The 13,984-nt window shown below is 33.5% G+C and overlaps 1 protein-coding gene across 1 annotated transcript in view; it reads left to right on the top strand.

Moving 5' to 3' along the window:
* The window catches only part of LOC137249591 (uncharacterized), a 157,535-nt gene extending 143,987 nt beyond the window's left edge, over window positions 1–13,548 (top strand). Inside the window, exon 4 of the transcript XR_010952439.1 lies at window positions 10,085–13,548. The gene's annotated coding sequence lies outside the window, so the exon portion shown is untranslated. The remainder of the gene's footprint in view (window positions 1–10,084) is intronic.
* Window positions 13,549–13,984: the final 436 nt, after the last annotated feature.

Genomic DNA, 13,984 nt, shown 5'->3' with positions numbered 1-13,984 from the left:
ACCTGTGTGCACCTTTCTTCCTTTTTCTTTTGTTAGAAGTCAACACCGGTTTAGACTTATTTAAATTTTAAAATGTTAATTTGTTTTGGCTTTTTATTTTTTAGTTTATACATATTAAAAATTTATGTTCTCATTGATTTGTATTACGTATAAACTAATACAACTCGAGTATATCTGTCGTATACAGGTGCCGGATCAATTCAAACTGAAACCCAGTCGCTATGCAATAGTGCGAATTTCATTTCGATATAGACCCATCGGGACCCGCATTTTTTTCACAATTTGACCTGTCACGTCCATACGATTTTAACTTGGCCTTCGACAATACGCTAAGTAAACGTGTAGCTTGGATCGAAGAATACCATATTTGAACTGGGTATGATCCTATCATATGAATAGAATTTTTTAATGACCCTGATTTTCAAGTACACAAAGTAGTAAGTGGAACTTTATGCACATGAGTTCCTTGAATGTAGTCTGATTTAGCTTGTCTTAAAACCTGAAGTGATATTGTTATATAATTAACTTATAGTCTTATAACAAGGAATTTGAGTTTGTGAATTGAAATGGTAAAATTAATAAACCGAATGAAACACTGAAATTTTTATTTGGAAATCGTTGGTTTAAATCCAATATTTGCCTTACACGTTTTTTTTTAATGATTTTTTTACCGCTGGTGAGTGGAAGTAGCAGACTGACGCAAAGCTTCCCTGATAACTCAATATTAACTAAATTATTCACTGCCGCACTTGTTTTATATAAAAATAATGTATAGTGCCAAACTGAAACAACCACATACCTTGATTAATTTTTGGTAAAAGATTTTATTGATTGCTGTCTGCCGGCCTTAATATGGCCTATGTCGCTAGTGCTTTTTTAAACATTGTTTAGGTTAATTTATTATCCTAAGTCAATAAAATAAATAAAAAAATAATAATACTTTTTTTATCTGCTACTTGCTGCTATGCTCCGTATCCTGCTTACAATATTCGCCTTAGGTGCTGTTATGCTCTGTATCCTGATTCCTTAGAAAGTTACCGGTGAATAGGACCATGAACATCTGGGGATTGTACCTCTTCAAGCCCCCACATGTTTGTCTCGTGCAGAAATAAAAAAGAAAAGGATTTTGCCAGTAATAAATTTGTATAGTGTTTTTATTTCTAAAATGATTAAGATGTGCATATAACTTATTTACTTAGCTCACTCAACTACCCACCCATTGACACTTATTTACTTTGGCTGCAACATAGTTGCAGTCGTCGTCAATTGTTTATTGTACTTATTTAGTTATCCCATTTCATTCAAGAATGTTTTGCATTCCTGAATGTTGATACCAGTATATTTGTTTGTACATTTGTATGCTTCCAAAATGAAACCATAGGCAAGGCCTAGTCCTGCTGGTTGTAACAAAGTATCTTGTTCACTGTATTGGCTGTGTGGGTGACGTGGTATGGAATGCTGAGTAAGCACTACTTAAAAGAATCAAGATGTTCATTTTGAGCCAACAAGTATATTTTAAAATATACTTATTTTCCCATTTTCTTTAGCCTGAACGGCGGTATAGGGGGCATTCCGCATAACTCGCGCAAGAAATTATATCATAGTGCCGTAAGATTGCGTATATCATTTTCTGTTGGCTGAAAAATGAACCAAAACCACGGTTGATGGTGCCGTGTGAGCATTCCTCTATTGACAGAAAAAATAACTGCTTAGAAGAATCCTTGAATATAGGGCTTTAGTATGGGTCGCCTAGGAAGAAGTGAGTATTTCGTTGTCTGGGGGAGCTCCCGGCACGTCACGGCCTAGACTTTTACGACTCACTACTCCAAAATTTTACGTCTATTGCCGGATTGGTGGTTCAGCCTGGCGGCGTGAACAATTATTTTATATTATGTTTTTTTTGGGAAAACACTTGCGCAAACTTAATAATGCGTTTTTGCATTGAATTGGAATTACATATATTGGTGTCTCCTCTATAGGAGTGCCACTTCATTTTTTTTTTGTTTAATACAACACATAAAAAAAGCTTATTTTCTCCAAACTACATCACATCGGTTGCTATTTCTCTTTGATGAACGGATGCAAAGTCACGTATATATCTTATAAATTATTTAGATATTTTAAATATTATTAAAATTGAAATCAATCTTTTATTCAAAAATTCTAATAGTTTACAAAAATATCAAAAAGACAAATCTAATAATTTTCTTTTAAACCCGGTAACATAATTAAAATAAATTTCAAAAAGCAAAGTATATAACAAATACAGTAAATAACAATTGTATAAAATTAAGCTGACCAAAATTTTTTGGAGAAAAAGGAGGACAAATGTACTAAAAACATAAAAATTGCTAAGATGATCAAAATTTTTGGCAGAAAAGGACAAATTTTCCGCATAAAAAAACACAAATTATTTTTTCATTTATTTATTTAGAAACATATAAAAATCGAAAATGAACACTGTTTTAAACAAAAACAAAAACAATTCACAGTTTATATAACTAAAAACAGGTAAATAGCGACAAACGAATTTTAAAAAATTCTAAGTTAGTCAATGTTGATATACATACGTACATATTTCATATAGATTTTTCCATATTTTTGCTTTTAATGGCTAGTACAAATAAAAAATGAGATCAAAATTTGGCATTTGAATGAATTTTCTTCAATAAACCATCATTATTTTTTAATAAGTTATAAAACGACATACAATCTAAATGAATATTACATTTAACAATTATCATTGCTGCTAAAGTCTTCACATCAAGTCTTGACTTTTCACTAGTCCATATATCATTAGATATTGAAAATACTCTTTCAACATTTGCGTTTGTGCCCGGTAAACATAGAGCGATTTCTATTATTATTTTTACGTTATTAAAAGGAATGTTGTGTTTTGTAAAAAAGTTGAATATATGGATCCATTTTTTATCAATCTCTACATCTTCTATTTCATTTAATATATTATTGCTCAACATATTATTAATTCTGCCTACCTCATCAAACAGCAAGTTATCATCAATAACAATACCTAGTTTGTTTTTACAAAAGAGCACAGATTTCAATACATGCTCCCATTCGATTTCATTTTTTAACAAAACCCATTAAAACAAAAATGAGTAATCGTCGTGTTTTGTCCAATTTTCTAAATATTCAAGAGCGGCTTTATAAAAATTGTTTACATCCAAGTAAAACTTCTTTTTAATTTCCGAATCGTTTCTAGACAATTTGTTTAAATTTGACTGAACAATTAATGGCAAAAAATTACATTCACATCGTCGTTTTAGCTGATCTTTCAAAGTGTTACAGTGAAAACTTACTTCAGTTGCTGTTATGTTTTCCCTTTCAATCTTTTTTATTAATGAGTGAAACATGGTGGCCTGACTATGGATAAATAACAAAATTGTTTCAGCACATTCATTTAAGAAGAAGTTTTTTAGATTAAGAGGACATTTTTCCAAACTTAGAAAATATGATTTCAACGGTTCAAATAATTTCAGCACTCTTTCAATTGCTGGGGTTAGCGCCAGCCACCTGGTTTTTGAATAACCTAACAACTTTTTGTATTCTACTGAGGCGTCCTCACAAAAACCCTTCAACGAAGTGACCCTAACCGTAAACCGTTCAAAATGTAAATAAATTTGTATTATGATGATTTCAACATCAATACTCATTAAACTAGAAGCATTATTTAAAGCATTTGAAAAAATATGTGCATTGCACTCTATTCCAAGGAGTGTTTTTTTACACAAAGCCATTAATTTTTTATGGACATTGTTAATACCATTACGATTGACGCCTCCAAAGTTTGTATTGGTGTTATCAGCGCATATTGCAATTACTTTACTTAGTAAATTATTGGTTTCGATCACATTATGTAAGTGGTTGGACAATATTTCAGACGTCTCACCTTGTATTGATTCAAAAGACAAAATTTTTGTTTGAATACCTTTTTCAAAATCCATATAGCGAACTAAAATAGGATACAATTTTATATCTTTGTGGTTTGAGGCATCTGACAACATAGTCACAAAAGCAGCTTTCTCTAAGTCATCTTTTAGCACATCTATTGCATATTGATGAAAAACATTACGAACTATTGCCTCACCTTTAGTTCTAGCGCAGTGAAATTTCTGATTATACAAACATCGGTTAATTTTGGATACACAGTCTAAGCTTCTAAAACTTTGGTTATGCATTACAGCGTGATATGCTGTTAAACCTTCCGAAGTTGCCAATTTCTATTCAGAATCTCCAAATTGTTCACATCTTATAAAGCTGGTTACCTTGTGGGAGGTAGTTGCTAAATTTAAACTGCTTTGGTGCTTTTTTGAATAAAGATGTTTTGTTATGCTCGATCTACCGCCAACTGCAATGGTGAATTCAGCTGAGCAAATGTCGCATCTCACAAAAGAATCGTCTTTCTTCTCGCATAAATGTATGAAAGCGAATTCTGCCTTTAAATTTTCGGTTAAATGACATTTTCTTTTTTTCGCGGACATGTTAGTTCTACGGAAAAGGCTAGATTTATTATTGATCTTTATTACTAATTAACTTATTACCTTTTTATATCGACAGCAACAGGTAATCCGAAAACAATGGCAGCAATAGTGATTCAAGCCAAGTATCGATACATCGATAACTACGTACATACATATGTTAAGATAGTATTCAGTATAATAGCCTGGACACATTACAAACAAAATCGGTAGTGGGTTCGAATCGAGCTCAAGGCCTAACAATAATTTTTTATCATTATTATTGTTATGATAAATTTTTTCTTAATTGAAAAAATTTTTAAATTAGAATAGAAGAAAGAAAAAATTTTAGACAACTGCCAAAGCTCGTTGTATAGATCCATTTCGAGAACTGCTAAATTCCTTCATCGGCAACGTTTAGGCGCCGCTGCTATAACCATTCAGCCACCACAGCGGTTTTTTGTTTGTCTTCATTAATCCTACTTCTATTCTGGTTTGTGCCAATTGATATTCACACGACTGCGACATCTGTGGCAGAATAGCTGTGAAAATTGGACTTGTTTGTTGGCAATGCTGCCATAGTGTCATATTTTATTGACACTTTTTTTCCCCGTGCTCTGGGATGTATTAACAATTTTTGTTGTTATATCGATATAACAACAAAAATCGGTAGTTGTTAGTCAACTTCTAAATGCGAAGTGGTATTGTGAGCATCTTCGAAGCTTGCATATAATAATTTAGTGTACATAGGAGATAAAAGTTCGTCGAATAAAATTTTAGCTGACACACTAGAAAAGAAGGACAAGGACGACAATTTTGTCAAAAAGGAGGACAAAAGTGGATAAGAATTTTTCGGAGGACAAGCTGCATTTTCGGAGGACAATCCTCCTAAAAGGAGGACGTCTGGTCAGCTTAATAAAATGAACCCTACAACGTACTTTCACCATTTTTTTCCAATTTATTTTCTTGTCGGATTTATACACCAGTTTACTACAGGTTTCGATCGATAAGCTTTTATCTACATAGTGTCAATGTCGGCGGCGAACAATTTAATTATTTTAGATTAAAATATTTATTTGTGAAATTACAAAAAAATACAATTAACATGAATAATTCGAAACTTCATTTGGTGGTCTTGCTGTTAGTTTGATTGCGTTGGGTTGTGTGTAGTATCGGAACAAATACTATTGTTATTGGGGTCCCTTTTGTGTGCGGAATGGCTGTCTGCAGCACGTGGAAGGGGAGTTAGGAGCACTCTACTCTTCGTGTGGCAATGAAATTAGTATTAATAAACTCACCAGAACAAATGTTGTGTCGTGAAACAAAATACACATAATGACCGGAACCATTCATCCGAAAGTAAAATTGAAAACACTGTTTAAGGTTTAAAAAAAGAGCTAAACGTATATGTACATATATTTTTCAATGTAATTTTTTACATTTATATCCGATCAAACTTAAACAAAGTTATACAAAAAGGTACAAGATAGGTACATAAATAATACTGTTTTTATAGTTCATTTTATATTTATTAATATATAATAACATTTGTTTTGCCATTTGGCGGTAAATTATCGTTAAAGTGTAAGCAGTATTTTTCATTTTATGAAAATTAATTACAATTTTTTCGAATTTTTTATTAAATTTTTAACGTCCTACGGGTGTACGAATCACCATTAAAATACACGTGTGCGATATTCAAGTTTATGTTGGGGCGAGATATGTTTTGGAGGGCCTTAGAGTTCAAAATCTATGATTTCGTCATCAGAATCGGACTTCGCATCCGAAGATTGCAGGTTCGAGTCCTGTCACGGTCGCCATATAGAAACTTAGTTCTCCAATCCATTTGATGCTGCTTGTTATAACCCCAGGTGTATAGTAATATTCACGTTTATCTGATGGGTTCTTGTATTGAGTCCAAATAAAACAATATGCGAATGTCTTTAATTGAGTTTTTAACTCACTACAGTTTATTTTAAACAAACACTTGTATTTAATTGTACAACTCTTTTAAATTGCGTCTGTTCACAAGTCAGGGCGTAATTACTTACATTTGAATTCGTCATTCTAAATTTTCACTATGCCGTTATGACATTCCATTGGCCAATGACGGCATTGCCAGCCCACTATCGATATGGCATTCATTTAACTTGCGTTGCCATATCGTTAGTGGTGCTATTACAATGAATTATTATTATTGCTACAATTATAAATATTTTTTGTGTTCAGATATTTTTCCACTGCATTTGTAATCTCGTTATTTCATCAATACAGTACTTGTTTTTTCATTTGTGAAATATGAAAACCATTGCGGTTTTACAATTCTCAATGTGTTTTCAACCGAAAAGAAATCCATTTTGCTAAGCGTGTAAAATTGTGGATCTTGTATTGAATATCGATGGGTCGAATGCCACCAACGAAAGCTGCCAATGACTGGGCCATTTCTGCATATATATGCGAATTTTTGCGTGGCCCACGCAACTCGCTGGCCTTTTCCTCCCAAAGGTCTATAAACGCCTCGTCTGCTGCAGGCGTCCATACCACTTTGGTTTTTTTTATTATTTATTTCCGCCATATTTGTGTTTTTTAATTTTTAATTGTAATTTTTATGAAGGAACATGTGATTCTTTGAACAACAATTTAACTTTTTTTGACATTGTCAAATTGACAATCGCAAGCAATGTTGCCATGGCTTCGAGAAGAATGTGAAGACAAAAGAGAAACAATTGACATAAATGAACATTATTGCCACCAGTTAATAATAAAAAGTATGCAAACCCAACACAAACACTATTTCAAAGATGGGGTTGAAATGGGTTTGGGTTTCGATTTTTGTATGGAATTGGACAAGTGTTTCGACTTGTGTTTGCCTTAAACACGCTGTTCGAAGGCAAACACGGTGTATGCATTTGGTGGAAACATGATATAAATAAAAAACCTAAACCTATTTTACATTCTTCCCATAACTTTTTTGTGTTTTCCAGTAGCCACCTTCCAGGTACAAATACTTTATATAAACGCATTTTGGAATATTTTCTTTGTTCCGCTTGCGTATAAGCCTTTTCCACTACCATGGAATAAAATTCGGTGTTACTAAAGCTTGATCGACCTACTAAATTGGTTACCATTGCAGACAAGTTGTCGTTTCCATGTATCTTTCGACTGGTGATTGATGGGAATGCTCTAGCTTTGACGAGTGGACTAGGAATAAGTACCTCAGACCTTCCAAAGTGAAACTCCAACGTCGAAATTACATTATTTACGCTTGATGGATGAATTAATAAGCATTAAATTTTCGACCTAGGGTCCCCCTAAAACCACAAATTTATTTTTATTTCATTTGTTTTTACACAGTTTATAAATAAAAATAATAATCTATGCGTGTACAGCATTGAAACCAAAAATTTCATTACAGGCAAAAGACATTTTGTATTTAGTTTTTTTTTGTGATTATTTAAGTTTAACTGTCTCTTATCTCTCAACGTTTATGCTATTAGTACCACTCTATAGTTTGTACAAGGTTTTTGTAGTATTTTGCAGCTAATTGTTACTGTCGAATGTCCCTGATTTTTTATATAAGATCAACAACTACGAAATGACGAATAATCTTCTTCAATCGACTCTTCCTTAAATATACCGAGCAAATATTCCTATAATGAAAATCCTTCCCAATGTTCGAATGTTTAACATTCCTTATTTTTTTAAGGCCCACTTGCTGAACAGCAAGTTATCTTTTTAACTCCGAGTTAAACTGACAGGAAGGGTCAATCAAACTCATACATGTTTGATAAACTTGTTTAAATTAACTCGAAGCTAAAAAAATAACTTGTCGTTCTGCAAGTGGGCCCAACTGTTTTATATAAGAAAAAGAAAGGAAAGGAAAGAATATAAATTATTGATGTATATTGGAATGATTTTCGGAGGCAAACCGGTTTCGGCGTTGCACCATCATCAGTGTCTTTCTTCTAAGGCAGGAAGAAGTCAGTAATTTTAGTCGTTTGAATTTTTTTGTATGTTTTTTGATTTGGTTGGTTTATCGTTCTGTGTTTATTTGTTGATGCATGTTTTTCTGTTGTACCTGTTGAAAAGTACTAAAATAAAAGAAGTGAAGACTTTGGTTGTCCAACATTAAATCTTCCTTTATTAATTAATTTCTCGTCTTTTATAGTAATTTGCTTAATCTATACATTCATAAATATCTTAATACTAATAACTAAAAATAAGTACATAGGAAATGGGTTATGCATACATGTACGTTTGTATACAGTCTTTGTATACATGTAGTTTTGTATGCATAACTCCATACATGTAGTTTTGTATTTAGCAGCGTCAGCAGGTCAATTTGAGTGTTTTGGTATTTTCCCACCATGGGTTGTATGTTTGTATGTATGGTTTATGAGCTGTGAATGGATATGGGTCTCATATTCGGCATTCCATTGATGTTGGTTAGCCGTCTGGGTTAGTTCAATAATTTATGTTGGAAAATATTGTAATATGATTATTACTAAAATATATTTGGAGTTTGTTATGCGTAATGCCGCACGTATATTACAGTGGGTGTGACGTATAATGATACAACACATTGGGTGTGACGTATAATGCTACACTGTGATTACACAAACGGCAACAACAGATCAGAACGAAGACGCTGATGATACCGCAACGCCGAAACCAGTTTGTCTCCAAACCAAATTTGACAAGAAATGACGGAATACCGTTCTAATGTACATAAATTAACCACCCAGTTGCAAAACAACAAAACAAAACGAATCAATGATATAAATTATCGATGCAGTTTTGTTATAAATATCCCTGTAATGCGATATATTATAAAATATTAAAACCCGAATTTTGAATTTAATGCAAATATATCAGTGCACATCAATTAATTCCACACCAGACTATCCTTTACTTTCTATATTAATTAAAATTTGGCGAAAATATTTGCCTGTGTAGCATAAGCGCACGAAGGCAAATTTAGTACAGTCGGCAGACCGTTTTTTGTTATGGAAGTAGTAGTCCATAAACCTGTACTAACTGCATAGTATAATTTAATAAAACTCAATACAACTTTATTTTATTTGGTTATTTTTTTTCTTATTTTATTTGAAAAGTGTAAAAAGCCAATTGATTTTACCGCCGATGATACCTCAATACCTAACTTCCTCTTGACGTACCAATTTAACTATTAAGAGCGTAGGTTTTGGATAAGCAACTCCCGCATTCGGCTTATCGCTAATTTCTTGAAGTGCATTTTATGTGCATAGCATATGTCTGTCCTGTACTTTTATAAATTTGTTGATATTAATATGTTAATAAGGTACGAGGTAATAAAATTTTAATTCAGTTTTATTTAATAATGAAAAACAGATATTTGCGTAAGCTTTAATTTTTGTTAGTGATGGCATGGTTGCTATATCCAATCAACATCTCAGAGATACTGTACTATTTTTAATAATATAAGGCTGCGTTTCTAGTGCAGTATGTCGTTTCATATTCACTTTATGCTTTCAGATGTATTTTTCATTTCCCTTTAAATCTACAATTTAACAAACATTTTACTCTCAAAATTTATATACGCCAACTTCACGTTTCATTACAAGCAGTAGGATGACAAAAATTCAATATCGTGAACAGACCTGTAGCCAGGGTGGCTTACAGAAATCATGGACAAATTGTATCAAGCTCCTTACCAGATGCTACATTGAGGAATGAATCGGCCAAAGTATCGCATTCTTTATGATAATCCTTTTTATGTGCTTTTTAAAAAATTCGATTGATCCTTTCCAATCCCGAAAACTTTTGGTGACTAACATACCTGGTATCCGGTGATATCCTTTACCGACTCCTTCACGATAGAAAAACCAGCACTTTTTGCAAACGACTCCATCTTCACTCGTTGAGTAAGCCAAAAAATCATAGCCATGTTCAGTTATCCATTTAGGTTGAAAACTTCTGTTACCTGATTTTCATACTGTAACTTGTGTGGCAATTTCGGAAGTAGGAGCGACGTGAGTATATATTTTTTGGTAATATCATCCAAAAAATTGCGATTTGCTTTTCCTATTTTTAATAATATAAGGTTGTGTTTCTAGTACTGTATGTCGTTTCATATTAACCTTATGCTTTGAGATGAATTTTTCCTTTCCTTTTAAATCTTCAACTTAACAAACATTTTACTCTCAAAATTTCAAAATTTTATACGCCAACTTCACGTTTCATTACAAGCAGTAGGATGACAACAATTCAATACCGTGAGCAGACCTGTTTCCAGCGGGGCTTACAGAAATCATGGACAAATTGTATCAAGCTCCTTACCACATGCTACATTGAGGAATGAATCGGCCAAAGTATCGCATTCTTTATGATAATCTCTTTTATGTGCTTTTTAAAAAAATCGATTGATCCTTTCCAATCCCGAAAACTTTTGGTGACTAACATACCTGGTTTCCGGTGATATCCTTTACCGACTCCTTCATGATAGAAAAACCAGCACCAGCCAAAAAATCATAGCCATGTTCAGTTATCCATTTAGGTTGAAAACTTCTGTTACCTGATTTTCCTACTGTAACTTGTGTGGCAATTTCGGAAGTAGCAGCGACGTGAGTATATTTTTTTTGGTAATATCATCCAGAAAATTGCGATTTGCTTTTCCTATTTTTAATAATATAAGGTTGTGTTTCTAGTACAGTATGTCGTTTCATATTCAATTTATGCTTTGAGATGAATTTTTCCTTTCCTTTTAAATCTTCAACTTAACAAAAATTTTTTTCTCAATATTTCAAAATTTATATACGACAACTTCACGTTTCATTACAAGCAGTAAGATGACAACAATTCCATATCGCGAGAGTTGTTTTTTAGCCAGTATGGGAGATATGTATATTTAGAAAAAAAAGTAAAATATAATGCTAATAAATATTTATGAGTAAAATGTAAAATATGAATTTCAAGTTAAACTTAACTACCAGATTCCCGTTAAATTATTAATTATAGAACTTAAAAAAATTGCTGTTTAAGTTTACCGTATGGAAAATAAAGCCCACAAAAGTGTCAATTTCAATTTGTCCATAGAATTGGATCAAGTCCACCTGGATCTAAAGGTAAATCACAAAATACAATTATAAAACTTTAACATACGTAAAAAGTATATTTGTTACCGCTTATCTGCTCAATGATTAAATCGTTTTATTAAGCAAATTATTGAAATTTCAACTAAAAAGTAATTTTTGACAAGCTTAATGCGTTCGAATTAAATCGCATGATTAAAAAGCTTAGGGCGTTCACATTGCACTGCAGGTGCATGAATCATTAAACATTACTAAAAATGAGCATTGATAAATGCTGAACGAAATGCTCTTCCTGTGGTAGTATTAGCTACATTTGGTGGCGCATTGGCATTTGTTGCTGCCACGGGCTCTATGGCAGATTCTGCATCTAAAACTGTAAAGAAAAAATACAATAGTACATCGTTTAAAGATTTATTTTTCTTTAGCTTACATGTCAAATTCCGTTCCTTAGAGATGTTGTGAAGTACAGCGACAGCAATAATAAAGTTTTTCGATGTGTGCAATCAATTGCTCCAATAACTGCAGGAAATCTGGACACGTTGTAAAACTTGGATTTTACATCAGGGCAATCTTTTTGCATATGTTTTTCATAACCCTTCCAACTGTACACTGTGACATTCCATGTAAATTCATATAAAATTCTGCACAGCACAAATTACAGCACCCACCAATATCAATTTGGTGAACACTTCTTCCTAAAAATCGCAAAGCCCTGAGGACCTGCAGGCTGGCGGAAATTGGAAGTCTCCTGTTATTTAAAGGTTCTTCAATATCCAAAACTTCTATGAGATATATAATCGTGGCCTTATCGAATCGATATCGCATATAAAAGTCGTCTTCCTCCATTTGGAAAGGATCGTACCGCATCTTATACACTTTTTACCCCCTACTTGGTATTGCATCATCTAAAATCGCACAATCCTGCAAAATTCTTTGATTCCTATGCATTTTTTCACTTTCACTCCAATCAACTTAAATGTGATTTTAATATTTTAAAATGACTTTCGCACCATAATTAAAACTCCTTTTTAGAGGTAAAACAGTTCTTAAGGTGACTATAACAGACTAAAAACGATGTTTAATTTAGGAGCATGTTGTAAGTCGACAAAGCTCTATTCTAACTTGACTATGACTACGGACCAATGGATATAAGCAACAGATCATAAGACATGTTGAGCTGTTTTCGTTCCCTCGATAAATCTTTTCTGCTCGGCTCGCTGCGCATCTCTACTTTTTGTTTTCCCTGATTTCTTCGACGGTTGAGACTTGTTCTTCTCACTCTTGTCGTCAGGCGCATTTTTGGTAATCTTATCTTCTGAATCTTCCACTGGAGTAGGTTTTGATGATTTTTTCGGAGACATGACGGAATAATTTTGTTGTAAGACTCAAGCGAATATCCAGCCTGAAAAATAGCCCCCCCAGCGGGTTAGGGGATCAGAATATACCCGCGGTAGGTATGCCTGTCGTAAGAGGCGACTAAAATACCAGATTGAAGGGGCTGTGTAGCGCAACCCTTCAGGTTGCCAGCGCAATATATAGCTTCTCCAAACCCAATTGTCAACCTCACCTATCCGCGGCGAATCCTGTTTCACTAACAGACGAGGCTCTGGCTACCCCAAGCTCCTCATGGAACTTTGGGGTGGGGAGGAAGGAATGGCATGGAGGTTTAATGTGGCCACATAAATCGTTCCCGAGATGGTCGGGCTAGCACCTTAATGGTGCTATGGTACCGGAGCGTACCGGATATGTATCCGGAAAAGGACCATCACATCGATAACACTTCCCAAAGCCTTCGGGTAGCAACCTTATCTCTACAACAACATCATAAGACATTTTACGTTTTTCCCCAAGTCAACGACCTTTTTTTCATTAACGAACATGTGCTTGACTTTCGCGTACTAAATACAATTTATGTTTTTACTTTGCTTACCACTCGTTTACATTTTCTTTTATTATTAAAATAACAAATAATGATATATTTTTATAAATTTAAACTATAATTATCACTAGGAAAATTTTAAACAAATGCACCTGCTAATATGGCCCGTCACGATTTCTTCGGTATCTCCACTTGTGTAGTATTGTGGAAATACTATTGTTAACTGGAGTACCTTTTGGTGTGTTATATGACGTCTGCAGCAAATGGAAGAGGTGGAAGCACGCACCCTACCTTTCTGGTTGTGAGTAAAATGGCAATAAATTTACTCACCGGAACAAATGTGGCACAATGCAAAGTTGCCCGAATGTCAGGAACTTTCTTCCACCAGTAAATGAGGAAACACTGTGTAGGCTTTAATTGTATATGTATTGATATATAATAATATATAGTTTGTATTACATTAATTTATTAGTTTTAGCTGCTTCCTTTTATAACATTTTGTGTGGCTACATTCTGTAGCTAGACATATGCGACGTCTGAGTGTGAGTGTGGCCTTG

This window comes from Eurosta solidaginis, chromosome 4 (assembly GCF_040869045.1).
Source record: "Eurosta solidaginis isolate ZX-2024a chromosome 4, ASM4086904v1, whole genome shotgun sequence".
In the NCBI taxonomy this organism is placed as follows: domain Eukaryota; kingdom Metazoa; phylum Arthropoda; class Insecta; order Diptera; family Tephritidae; genus Eurosta; species Eurosta solidaginis.
The sequence above is the reverse complement of the archived record's forward strand: the minus strand, read 5'-3'. Positions and strand labels throughout refer to the sequence as shown.